The sequence below is a fragment of the Cryptomeria japonica genome, chromosome 5, assembly GCF_030272615.1.
Source record: "Cryptomeria japonica chromosome 5, Sugi_1.0, whole genome shotgun sequence".
NCBI lineage: Eukaryota > Viridiplantae > Streptophyta > Pinopsida > Cupressales > Cupressaceae > Cryptomeria > Cryptomeria japonica.
The window spans coordinates 601,156,148-601,170,763 of record NC_081409.1 but is presented as its reverse complement, the minus strand read 5'-3'; positions in this window follow the sequence as shown (position 1 = coordinate 601,170,763).

Below are 14,616 nucleotides of genomic sequence, written 5' to 3'. Positions count from 1 at the left end.
GAACCATGTCCACAACACAATCCTAGTCCCTCTCATGATCCTAATCCCCCTCATGATTCTAACATGTCAGTGCAAGATGTTCAAGAACCCTCGACATGCATAATGGGTTCTTCCACTTTGGTGCAATCCGATCCACTTCAAGATCTCATTATTTCTCTCATATCATATCCACCTCATAATGGACTCGTGTCTTCGTCCCAAAGAAAAGAGTCTCCTACAAGTCAAGATATTCGTAAAGGCAAAGGAGTAGACCTTCACAAGCAAGAATCCCTTCATATCAAAGAATATACTAATGGTCATGGCTACAGAGCTCACACTCAAGGTGCTGGTATCCCTTCAAAGTCAAAATCCAAATGTCCACCTTCTCCATCATCGCTTCCATCCATTCTAGGTCCCTATATCCCTCCATCTCCTATGCAACATCAACAAAGGCACACATCTTGGAGAACCTTCCATCCATCCAAAAGAACTCCATTTCATTCATATCCATCCATGCATTCCTTTCCCCCTCCAAGCAATTTGGATGCCAAGTATAAAAGTCATAAGTCTAAAAATCCACATGTATTCAAGGATCAACATGTCCAATATAATCGACATGTCAAAACAAAGAGCAATATGATCTATAAAGAAAAAGAAATATCCAAAAGGCCACAAAGGCCCACTGAGCAAAATAAAGCAAAGTCAAAATATATATGGGTTCCTAAATCCCTTGTGCAAGCAATGCACTCCAAGGAACCACAAAAGCATGAAAAATCAAAAACCATGTGGATCCCCAAGAAGCTCCTTGAAGCACAAAGACAAACATCAAACTTGGCATCCAAAATTGCTATTCCTCCATCCAAACCTTCCAAGTCTATTTCTCCATCACCTCCTTCATCCGTTTTGGGCCCTTATGTCCCAAAATCCATAGCCTTTCCTTCATCAAAATCTCAATATCCAAAATACATTTTTCCTCCATCAGTCCATCACCCCTCAAGGTGTGTGCCAATGTCGATCTTGCCTTCATTTCCATCCACTGAAGCCCAATTCTTCCAATACCCTACCTATTATCCAATGCATATTTTCCATCCTTCGATCCCTTTGATCCAATCCTTTGCATAAATCCTTGCCTTAGTTTTATCTCATTTTCCATGTCCTTATCCTACCAACGTCTTTGAGCATACTTTTAAAGGTCATGATCCATTTGTTTCAAGATGTTTGAGTCCTTCTTCCATCCCCTATCATGTGTCCATCTTCTCTTGAAAAAGTCAAAATACAAACAAAGCAAAAAATCAAAAAGTAAAAAAAAAAAAATACAAAAAAAGTGAAAAAAAAAAAACAAAGTAAAGAAAAATAATTCGTCCACTGGTGAAAACCTGGCAAACAGGCGCCTTGGGCAAGTACTGTGATGAAAACCTGGCACACAGGCGTCATGCGTAATTTATGAACTTCTTGCACACTACACTTGGGGGCAATTTTCCTCCTTCATATCCTATTGCCCTTCATTATCCTATCATACCATGTCATTACCCTTCCTTGTCCTATCATCCCTCATGTTCATTTTCCCTTTCCACATTTGATCTTGACAAGGCTGAGGATCGTCATGAGCATCATGCATCTTGTTTGCAGCTTTTAGTCCATCATAGCTTTTGGTCTTTATCCATTTGCTTATTACAACCTTTCATCCATATTCCCTGGCTTATTGCAACTTTCTACCATTATCCCATAGCCAATCCCGACCTTCAGTCCATGTCCCTTATCCATTCTTGGTCTTGCTTATCCTATCCATATCTTATCACTGTCCATACACTCTTTTTCATTCCTTGATCTTGATCTGACGTAAGGACGTGAAATGCAAAATTTAAACATGGTTTCAAAAACCTCTTGACATGTCCCTCATGCCATGTTCCGGCTTTACATTATCATATCCAGTCTCTTGTCCCATCACGCCATAGCCCTTGAAACTTGCATCCGTATTGTCTCCATAATAAAAGGCCTTTATCTTCCTTCTATCCACCAACATTTCAGCAAGCCTATTTATTCACCTATCATATTCCTTTCCTTGCTAGACACTGGGGGCAAAATCTCTAAAAAAGTCATAAAAATTGAAAAAAGTCCTGAAAAAAAGTCTTAAAAATTGAAAAAAGTCCTGAAAAAATCTCATAAAAATTGAAAAATGTCATGAAAAAAGTCATAAAAATTGAAAAATGTCATGAAAAAATCCTAAAAATTTCAAAAATGTCCTGAAAAAATCCATAAAAATCATATAAAGTCCTGAAAAAAATGAACACAAAAAAAATTGTAAAACTCGAAAACAAACACAAAAACACGCATTTTGCAATAAAGTATTCCCTTTATGCATCGACAGATCACTGAGCATACTCACAATCCAACATCGTGCTTTAATGAAATCATGCATAAATAGATGAACTTTTTCAATCCAAACCAAACATTCAACCTGATCAAAATTGTCATATCACTCGAATATCAGCATCAAAATCATTTGTCCTTGTTCCTACTATCATGGGTCTTATACAGGGTGTGGTATACTCGAAACCAGACTGTGTCCTGTCTTAGACGAGGTATCACATTTCCTGAAACTAGACAGCATGATCGTCTTATTAGCACTTTCAACTTTTGACAATGAAGATCAAGATGTTTGTCTGATTTGCTGAATTTGTGAGTCTTATCTTTTTATTGATTTATCTTTGGCTTCGATCATGTTCCTATGTTGCTCGATGATGTCACTGAGTGATTTAGAGTGACCGGGATGGTTCATGATCCCTTTTCTTTTTTTTGATTGTGATTGCCATTTGTCTGTGATGTGTCTGTCTTTTGCAAAAAGGGTTGCATTTCAGCTCTGGCCTTCAATGCCATGATGCTACGCATCCATTTTGCTACATAAAAATAAAGGTTCTCACCTACAAAGTGCATTACTGAAAGCAAGTTTTTCGTCATCTCTAACTGCCTTCTATCTCATTTCTTACTAACATTTCTTCCGTCAGTCCAGATAGTCAGTTCGGTCTAGTGCTCCGATATCCAAACACATATGCTGCATCCTGCATTCATTGGTTAGTACATTTGCATTCCATCACATATTACATCAAGCATTTTATCCATTTCATATTATAAATACATCAAAAATACATAAAAATACATCCATACATGTTCATACAAAGTGCATAAGTCATCCATACATGAAAAATAACTACAAGTCATAACACATTGCATCCCATCATATCGATGCATTTCATATCACATATCATAATAATATCGGAGTACAAAATCGGACTATCTGTCCCAAGTATGGCCCGCAGGCTGACTACAACATGTCAAACTACATATGTCCACTGTCTGTCATAAGGAGTACGTGCCTCTGTCACTGGGTGCTCCCTCTATCCTCCTCATCCCCGCCATGTCCCGCAAACGCGTCAAATTCATGAAATTCAACACATGGGTTTTCGAGATACATACCGCTGCTCCTGCGTCCTCTGATTTTCTGAATGTGTGTACACGTTCTCCAAGGTGATCCGCCATTGGAATGTTCACCATCTATCTGCAAGTGTCCTTGTCCAGAGCAACAAATTCTCCTCTTTAGCTAGTGCAAATGAGCAATTTTCACCCTCTTGGTCTCATTTATAGCTCTTTGTCAGTGCATAGATGGACGTGTGCCCTCTCCATCTTATGTTGCTCGCGGTCTTGTGCACCTTACATTGCTTGTCCTTCATGCATCCGATCTCCGATTGTCAGTCCGTTCGATCCTATCATTTTTATCGATCAATTGGCCTCTTTTCTGCATGTTTCCGGCCAATTCCTCGAGGGGGCATGCATATGTCATTGTCGTTGTCTGGGGCATTTTAGTTATTGTTCTTTGAAACAACGCTTAAAATCGCATTGTCTCAAAGAGGAGCAAAATGTAGACACCTAAAAATGGTCAACGCTTGCGAGGTCATACTTTAACATTTGCGCATTGCCTCATTTTAGGTTTTTGCGTCGCATTAACATTTCTCCTATGATTCACACTTGGTCTTTATCATTTGTGAACATTGAGTCATTCTTCTACATTCTTCAATCATCTCGTCCCGCATTTGGTCTTTATCATTTGTGAACATTGAGTCATTCTTCTACATTCTTCAATCATCTCGTCCTGCATTTGGTCTTTATCATTTGTGAACATTGAGTCATTCTTCTACATTCTTCAATCATCTCGTCCTCGAATTTGGTCTTGTCGACAACGTTATCCAGTCATGATTTTGATCAATCTTATCCTATCGCATCAATGTGCGTATTCAATCTTATCATTCTGGACATCGTCAATCCTAACTAAGGTTTTGTCCTTCTATCAATCTTATCAATCGTATCATCAATCCTTCAATCTTGTCATTTTAACGATCGATTTGTCATCGATCGCTGTCATGTGCAATCTTGTCATTTTTGCGATCGATTTGTCATCAATCGTGGTCATTTCCAATCTTGTCGTCTTGCAATCTATTTTATCATCGATCCTCGTCCTCTTGTCAATTTTGTCATTTTGCGATTATTTCGCTATCGATCATTCTCTGTCTCAATTATGTCAATTTGGATCAATTTGTCATTGTTCCTCGTCAATTGGCGCATTTATCAAATCATTTTGTCGCATTGGTCATTTATCAATTCAAAATCATGACATTAATTATCTTCAATCAAGACCTAATTGTCATTTTCGCATTTCTAATTCATCTTCTAGGGTTTTATGGTTTATTCATTTAACCTAATTTGCCATTTCTTCCTCTAGGATTACTAAATTATTTATTAATCCTAAGTTTCCTCATTACAATTAAATATTCATTTAATTGGCTAATTATTCCTCTTTGTGAGTGAATTAATTAATAAATGAAAAATTATTGATTAATTCACTAAATTCTAATTTTCCTTCAATTTCTAAATTCCTAATTTGTCATCAATTTCAATTTCCTATTTTCTTAATTTCTAATTTCTTTTCCCTCCTATTTCATCTCCTAATTCTATGGGAATGACATTTCAATTTGTCATAAATTGTCATAATTGACAATCAATCAATTTGACATAGAATGTGTCATAATTTGTCATCAATTATCAATCAACAAATTGTGCATAGAAAGTGCATAATTTGTCATAATTTGTCATATTGATTTGCAATTTCCATTTGAATTGGATCATGCTAATCTTGTCATCTCTCCAATTTCTCTATAAATTGGATGAATTTCTTCAATCAAACCCCTAAATCCTTCGAATCCTTAATCCCGAATTTCTATCAAACTACCGAATTTTCGTTTCTAGTACTCTTGAGCTTTTTGCTTTCAATTGTGTGAGCACTTGTAGGTGAGATCCACAAACCCATTGAAGAGGAAAGAACAACAATGGAGCCGCATGGAAGAAGCATCCGAATTGTTATATGGTTTGCATGACATTTTCTTTTAAATGCTTTGTTTTTGTGCCTCTATTGAATGTGCTTTGGAATTAGGTTCATTTCAATGAGAGTTCTCATGATTGAGTTATCATGTCTAGTGTTTTGATTGATCTACTTGTTTTGATGATTCCTAATTTCTACGCTACAAATACTACAATATTAACAAAATACTATGCGATCACACCCTTAAACCTTAAGTGAAACCAACTCTTTACTAAAGAAAGAGTTCAAATGACCAATCCCAAACATAACACACCAAAGCAAGTAATGCAACACCAATAAGATAGGGCTCTTTGTCATCAAGTTGTTTTATTCATGCTTTTTGTCCAAACAAAAATCTAATCTTGAGCTCCTTACAAATGTTTTCTTTAGTGGACTAAACCCACAATCAAAAATTTCATGGAAAGATTTTGAAGATGAAGTGCTCAGATCATGGTTTGTTCAACTTTCCGTACCATAATTTAAAATATGAAGTGCCCACCAAATATACCCAAGCAACTACGCATTCAGAAGTCACTTGATCAAATTGGCATTGATGCACGTGAGGGAATCACTTAAATCACATTACATTTTTAGGTTTAAAAAAATATGCTGCTTAATGTATGATTTAAAGCTAGCAGTAAGAGAATGGAACTATGTGATTGGATTTAGACACCAAATGAAATGGTGCGTCAAAAAATACTGAAATAAATCATGAATGCTCCATAAAAAAATTGCCATCCCTGAAACTGCATCCCCACATCCTACATACCACCATCCAGGAAACTTGAAGAAATACTGAAATAAATCATGAATGCTCAAGGCTTGTAGAGATCTCCTTCCCCAAGAAAAGATGTTAAATATCCTTCAAAGCAAATGACTCTCCTCAAATAGAAGAACTTGATTCAGTAAGAAAGAAATAGGAAAAAATTCTCTTCTATAATAAATAGATAACTTCAAAAAAAAAATTGACTCTTTTTAAATACTTTCTTTTTAGTATTTGTCAATAGAAGAGCATTAAATGACATTATGACGCATATATGCAAATTTTCTGTAGCTTATAATGTGCTATGAGATCATCCTTCCAGAAGGAAGTGAAAGAAGACCGTACAAAGAAAAAACATTTAGTTCAAAACATTTAAGTTAGAAAGTGGTTGTGAAAAGACATCATAGTAGATGCAATCCAAGCCCAGCGAATGGTTACATGATATTGAAAATGGAAATGTCTGAACATTTGAGAACTAGAAAAATAATATGTAAGGTTTCCAGCTATGTTACTGACTTGTCCCAAAAATCACTTGAATCCTGATTCAATCCATTCCCGAACTAGGTCTACATCCAGTCCAGTACAGGTGCAAAAAGGGCATGGTCATTGGTCCCCAGACACGCACGCCTAGGGTAAACCCACAAGAAGCCCGGGCCTTTTTTATTTATTTTGATATTTTTCAAGGAACACCCATGTCATCTTCATCTAGAGCAGGTTTTCATCTACATCTGAGGTAAGAATTAGTTCTCAGATTGATCAAAGATCTCCTCATGACAGGAATGTAACATATTGTTTTTTCTTGTAATTCAATAAATAATTTTACATTTCATTTTTTCTTAATTAGATACAATTTGTTTGCTACCCATGTCATCTACCAAGATTGTTAAATTGTGAGGGCAATACCGGTATAACAACCAAACTGTAGTGTGACATAAAATCCCAGTGCATGACACAGCTGTTCAATAACAACCAAATGAATTATGTAAGATTTAATGCTAATTTGTTCATGAGACCCAGTAAATATTGCAAAATTGGTAGTAGCAAGCAAACTTTATCCAATTAAGAAACCAGTCTGGCAAATGTGTGAACATACAACTAATAATATAAAAGATAAAAAAATGTAACATATTATTTTTTCCAAAAAAAAAATTTGAAGTCTCCAAACACAAACAATGCTTTCGCCTTCTCTGCATTTCCTTCACCTGCAAATAAAAGACCAATAAATGAAATTCACCTTAAAATGAAAGAGAGAGCAAAACTAATGAGAGCCAACAAAGATATTGTGCTCACAAGCAAAACATAGCAGAACAACTGCTAAGGACGCAACGATTTTTAGGCCCATGTTAGCCATTGTGAGATTGAAGTCTCCAAGCAGAGGCTCTCTTTTGAACTGAAAACTGACCTGGAGATCACATAATCAACTTGGTAGGCACGAGCAATGAGAGCCAGGTGTTCAGCCACAGTACCATCCATGAGAGACATAGTCAAACTTCTTCTGCACTTGCCTCAGGTCCTCTCCGTTGGGTTTCTATATCACAACTCCTAAATATCATTCAGCATGTAATTTTCGGCTGCGACATCCAAACCTCGCATCAAAAAATGGAAATGAAATTGCAGCGTCAGAAAATGAAAATAGAATTCAATAGTGGTAGAATTCAAAACAAATATGTTTGAAATTATGTTTGGGCGGGAGCGGGAGAGGAGTTTTAAAATTGAAATTGAAATTTTTTGACACAAATGGCTACAAACTATAGCCGTGCCCGTGAGGCGTGATCGGGAGAGTCGTCGGCAAATGTTAGTCATGTGCAAATGCTTTCTGTCAACTGCAAACGGCAACATGCCTCCATGTCAGAAGCTCGATGGTGGGTCCCGTAACGTTTGTATGGGGTTGTATGCCATGAAAGGGCATGTAATTTTGGGGAGCCGCATCATGGCATGGCATGCCGTTTTCGAGCCAAAATAGCTACAGCCATAGAATAGTAGGGGCCCGCCTTAGAATAGTAGGGGCCCAAGTCGTCTAGTGGGTGGGTCAGCTTTTCAAACTAAAGTATGTCATTCTTGAGAACAAATCACCTCTGCCCTCCCCCGACTATGTACCCCTTTTCCATCTGTTGGTTCGGCCTACCTAGCGGGGTGGGCCCCTTTAGAATAGTAGGGCCAGCCGAATTGGCGGTTGAGGCCCCTCCTCACTTCTAGTTCTATTCCCTCCCACCCGTTTTTATAGAGCCTCCTCCCACCCACCACTAGAATTGGGACTATACCACAGAATTGTAGGGGCCTCAGCCTTTGAGTCGCGAGATCGATTCCTTGCAACCAAGCTAGGGGCTGAGATCCGCAAGAAAGAGAAAATGAAAGCATGCTCGTTGATTGAACCTTCCTTCCAGAAACCAAGGATCGATCCTCCAAACAATGACCAAAACAAAAGCAATGCAGCGAGAAGAGTCACGGGGTTTAGATATGGCAAGCAAACCGATCCCAGAAGTTCTGCTACTTTAGCAAGCCAATTTGGTTGGTCTTCCCAACCACCTGCATCAGCCTGCTAGCCCTTCGACATAGTAGGGTGGGAGGCTTAAGCTATTATAATAGTTAGAGTAGGGCAATCGTATTACGTATAGAATCTGACTTTTATAATCTTTCTTTCTACTAGATCCTGTGTATATGTATATCTATGTATATGTGTACATATATACACATATACAGAGATATACATATACAGAGATATACATATACATATATACATATAAATACATATACATATACATATACATAGATATACATATGTATATATACTACTAATACATACAAAATTAATTTATAAACATATTAAAAATTAGATATACATGTTGAGATATTACAAGAAATGTAAATTAAATGTATGTCATGAAAGAAAGATTAGGATACATACATACATCATTCAACAAGCATGTACATGTTAAAATTTAATATCTAATTACAATTTTAATGCATACTAAAAAATGAACTTTAAAGGTACAAAAAAGGTAAATTTATAAGTAAAAGCATAAACTAAAAGGTATTAGCTTGAGATTTGATTAATGTTTCAAATTTCACTAATGTGATAATTTTTTTGATAATATAGTTGAATAAATTAAACACATTGTGGGAAATTGAAATTTGAATAAATTAGGGATTATCTCAAGAGATTTCAGACTAATGTTGATTTTAACTAATGTTAGTTGCAACATAGACCTATAAAACTAAGATGTTAGATTCTAGAACAAAGAAATGAGATAAATGACATGTTTTAGAACCTCAAATCATAGGAAATGCAAATATCTTGTCATGATTAATTCTAATTGATGAGGTTTTGTGTCCTAATGGAATGATTTTGTCCTAAATTGTTTAATATAGATCTTTAATAAGTTTGTAAAATCTTCAATCATCTAACATTATATATCTCACTTGTAAAAAAAACTAGTGAGGCTCTAGCCTATTTTTCTAGGGTTGAGTTATACAAATTCTTTAACCCTTGATTTGCCCCCTAGGAGATCAAGAATTAATAATAATAAAAAGATAAATTATGAGATTGAATGGAAATGTGACTAACACAAATGAATGTTACTAGAACCTAATTGAACCTAATTTGTTGTTAAAGGTTTATTTAATTTGATGAAGGAGTGTATCTGAACACAACTTTGTAGTATAATTTGGTAATCAATGTTCATTGGTAGTTGTTGTTGATGTGTGATATGGAAGTAGATAGATACTAATAACCAATTCCTTCTGCATTATTAGTGGCTTAAGGGAACAAATAACTATTTCCTTGTACCATTTGCATCCTCTTAGGAACCTTAGGACATTCTCTTAATTCTCCATAAGCCATCATATTTACTAGGCCCTTAAACCATCCTTTAATCTCCTTAAGCCATTCTCTTAATTCCCCTTAATCCATGATGTATTTGAATAAGTTAAAAACATTGTACTTTATTAAAATTGGAAGAAATTAGGGACTATCTTAAGAGTATAGATTCATGTTGATTTTAACTATGTAAGTTGCAACATAGACCTATAAACTAAGATGTTAGATTCTAAAATAAAGAAATAATATAAATGAAATGTCTTAGAACTTCAAATCCTAGGACATGTAGTTGTGTTGTCATGATTAATTCTAATCAATGAGGTTTCATTTCCTAATGGAATGATTTTGTCCTGAGTTGTTTAATATATATCTTTAATAAGATTATAAAAACTTTGAGCATCTAATATTGTATATCTAACTAATTTTGATTTGAAACAATGAGTGTAACAACACTTAATCTACATACTTAGTAAGATGGAGTGAGGAGGAGTCATCAAGGTAGGTAAACCAGGTTTGAATGCTAGCAATGGCTGTAGCGAACCTTTAGGCAGAGGATGCTCTTCTGAGCTGTCAGGTCCAGTCACAGGAGATGAGGATGGGGACTGTATGAAAGATATGCATACTAATGGTCACACTTATAAGGATGTGGTATCCCCTCAAATGGATGGATTGATGATGGGCTCGGTTGTAAGGATTCCTCTATTCTTTCAGTGGGCTGAAGTGGTCTCAGTTCTTCACATGTGTTGGATCAGGGTGCTAACAACAAGAAGCCTTGGTCTGCATTGTTTGGAATCAAGTCTAATCCATATATTTCTCTAGTGGTGAACATTTCAGATACAATGGAAGGTAAGTTTTTTATTTTAGTCCTTGACGTTGTTATTGACCTCTTTGTTTCTAAAATGGCTCTCTCTTTGGTGGGTAAATTTTTGGGCCCTTGTCCAAATATTGAGATCGTTAGAGAATTCATTAAGAGGAAATGGAAATTTTATTGGTAGGCGGATGTCCTCAACATGTCCAAGAGATTTTCTCTTTCTACTTGAGGTGTGAAGAGGATTGAAAAGCTATTCTATGTGGAGGGCCTTGGGTTATTGGGAAAGCTCCTTTGGCCTTAAAGAAGTGGGAACCTAGTATGACTCTCTCTGATTCAATTTTCAATGTTATTCTAGTCTGGGTTAGACTTTTAGACCTCCCTTTAGAATTTTGGAGTGAGGAGATTTTTAAAGGTATAGCCAATTCTTTTGGGGATTTTCTTTCTGTTGACAAAATGACTACCTTTAGGAAAAGGGTCGTGTTTACAAGACTATGTGTAAGTATTGTTCAAGATGAGAATCTACCTTCAAGCATTGATATTGTTTCAAAGTTTTGAGTTTGGAAACAACCCATAGAGTTTGAAATGATCTCATTTTCTTGCTTTGTTTATAAGAAGAATGGTCATTGGTCAAAACACTATCCTATGAAGGCCTATCAATAGGCTCCTCAAAATAAAAATAAAGTTTGGAAGGAGAAAGGAGTTACGGGTGCATCATCTAAGGTGACCGTTGATCTGACATATAAGGTGGGAGTAGGGGAGGCTAAAGGCTATGATGGTGAACCTTCTAGCAGATCTAGAGGCGATGTTTCAGGGGGTTCCTCCTATCCTTCAAATAACCTTTGTGATTCTCAAGACCAGAAGCAATCCAGGTAGGAGGGTCTTGAGAGTGGTGTTATCCTTAATGAAGATGGTAAGACATCTGGGTAAAAAGGCCATGTTGGGTGCTTTGATGCTTCATGGGCTAATGATTCCTCATAGAATTTGGTCCCTACTTGTGCTAATACTTTGGAGTCCAATATATCTATAAATTTGTGTTCCCCTCCTTCTCAGGTCTCTTCTCTAATTATAAATGGTTAGGCTAAGGATGTGCACTATACTTCCAGGATAGGGGTGAGTTTTGTTGGTATTGGCGAATGCCCAATCAGTGGCCCTATGTCTTAGACACCTAGTTCTTTGGTATCACTAGCTACTTTTATGGGCTAGATGGCAGGGGGCCAGTTGGTAGTGCTTATTGATGGTTCTGATATTGGCCAGGAGGATGGTAGCTCTAGTAAGGATCTAAATGAGCTTAAGGAATCCAATATTATTGAAGATTTTGAATTTGATGATGAAGCTCCTTTTATAGAGGCTAAATCATAGGAGGACATATGACATCGACGGGTGTAAATACTAGAAATAAATCCAAAACTGATTATGGGAGCTCTAAGAGCTTAGGAAGGAATCCTCTTAAATGGACTAGAGAATAGGAATGTATGCAAGATATTGCAGATGGAGTCCAAAAAAATCCTACTGATATGGGATTATGGTGTACTCCTTCTAAGAAATGAAGTCCATATCATGGAATATCAGAGGATTAAATATTCCTCATAAACATGATATTTTGGCCGATCTTGTAGGAGATCACAAGCCAAACATTATTTTGATTCAAGAGATGAAGATGCAGAAAGACAAGATTCTTATTTTAAACAATTTGGGTTTAAAAGATAGTGGTGTTCATTGTAAGAACTCCCAAGGTGCTTTAGATGGGATTACTACTTTTTAGAACAATTTTTTTTATCTCTAGTCAACCTTTATGGGGGGATTCTAATCATGTGGCTACTAGACTTACTCACTTAAGGGATGGTGTCTCCTGGGTTATTTCTAACATTTTTGCCTCTAATAATTAAGTTTCTAGGAGAAATTTTTGGCTAATGCTTAAGGAGTTCAAAGACCATCATAAGGAGGACCTTTGGATTGTTATAGGGAACTTTAATACTCCTCTATGTCAATCTAAGAAGTTTGGGAGATCTCAAGTTTCTCTAAATGGCTCTTCTGACTTGATGGATTTTATTCATGACCAAGCTCTTAATGGCATGGATTTGAAAGGTACTTCCTTTACATGGTGTAGCATCCTAAATTGTACTCTCTTACATTTTTTTCCACATTTGGGCCCTCACCTTGGCATTTGTAATTTGAGGCCTCAATGGGACCTAATTCTGCTCATACTATGCAAATTTGTCACCACTTTCACTTCACACTTCATCCTACCCTTGATTCTTGGTCTCTGATTGGGAAAGACCAGGGCGTGGCACCCTGGTCCTCCCAATTTTGGGCCCCTTAAAGGTCATGTGATTTGAGCGGAAATTATGGCTCTATGTCATTTCATGTCGTAAACTTAAATTGTTTTTCGATGAGAAAGTATAAAAGGAGGTCTACCTTCTCATTTTATCATCCACACATGAAATTAAATTCAACATCAAGCAATCAAGCATTCAAATTCAAGTGAGCAAGCAATCAATCTTCTTTCAAGCATTGGAGCAGAGATAAAGTCAAGATTCAAGCATTGGAGTTGACATTCATGTTCTATGTTATTGAAGACTTCATGAAACCCTAATTCCATGTGGAGACAAACAAAACTTCACAAGGAGGTATAGCATTTATGTTTCAGTCATTATTCAATATCTCCCTCAAAAGGAGAACATTTCTATTACTGTAATTCAATCATATTTCATTTTTATTCCATGATTAATTCTGAAACAAGGGTTTGACCTAATGCAAACCCCTATTCCCAACCTATTTCCCTTCTCTATTATGCATAGGAACATGTACAAAGCTACGATATTAAGAATTGGCTTTATTTCTAGTGACGAATCATTCCCCCATTGGAGTGTGAAAAGTATGGAGGACTAGAGCGATCACCATCCTAGCCCTGACAAATCAGGATCTCCTTCTAGGAACAAATCCAAATACATTTACAATCCTTAGATCTAGGTTTGTGGCTCGATCTAATGACTGTAGCTTACTGTTCATGCAATTTTGCATCAATTTCATCATATTTACCCTAATTTTAGCATTTTTACAATTCAACTTAAAAGAGGGCAATTAAATCCAATCTAGTAATCTAATAGAATCCTCAGCTCTTATCCTTATTGATTTATGGCTAGATCCATTAGATTTACCCCTCTTTTAATGAAATGGTCCTTAAGTCTAAATATTAGCAATTTTCATACATCTAATGGTGGAAACCCTAATATTTTCACCATTACACTTGGACCAATATATAGGATGGTGAAGACCTTATTCGGGTTCATTTGGATCATGCCCTCATCTTTGTCCAATGGCTGGCTAACTATTGTTGGTCCCTTTCATCTTTATCTAGAATTAGATCGGATCATTTTCTGATTTATTTTTATGTTGATAATCTCTCAGGTAAAAAAGGATTTCCCTTAGATTTGAGAAGATGTGGATCCTCCACCTTGATTTTAAAGAGTATTTAAGGAAATGGTGGAATATAAATGTTAATAGTACAACTATGTTTCATCTTTCAAAAAAATTAAACAATATTAAAATTGCAGTTAGGAGATGGAATAAACAATGTTTTGGCCATATTTTTTCTATAAAGGGTTCCCTTCAAACTAACCTTTAGGATATTGAGAAGAGAATTCAGGAGGAAGGGTGTGATGGTGATCTCCTTGCTCAGGAGAACAATCTTCTCTTGCAACTGTATAATATCATCTCTAAAGAGGAGATCTTATGGAAACAACGCTCCAGGGCCCTTTGGCTGAAATGTGGGGATAAAATCACGAGGTATTTTCATGTCTCTACTATGAAACACTGAGCCTCTAATTGGATCTCCC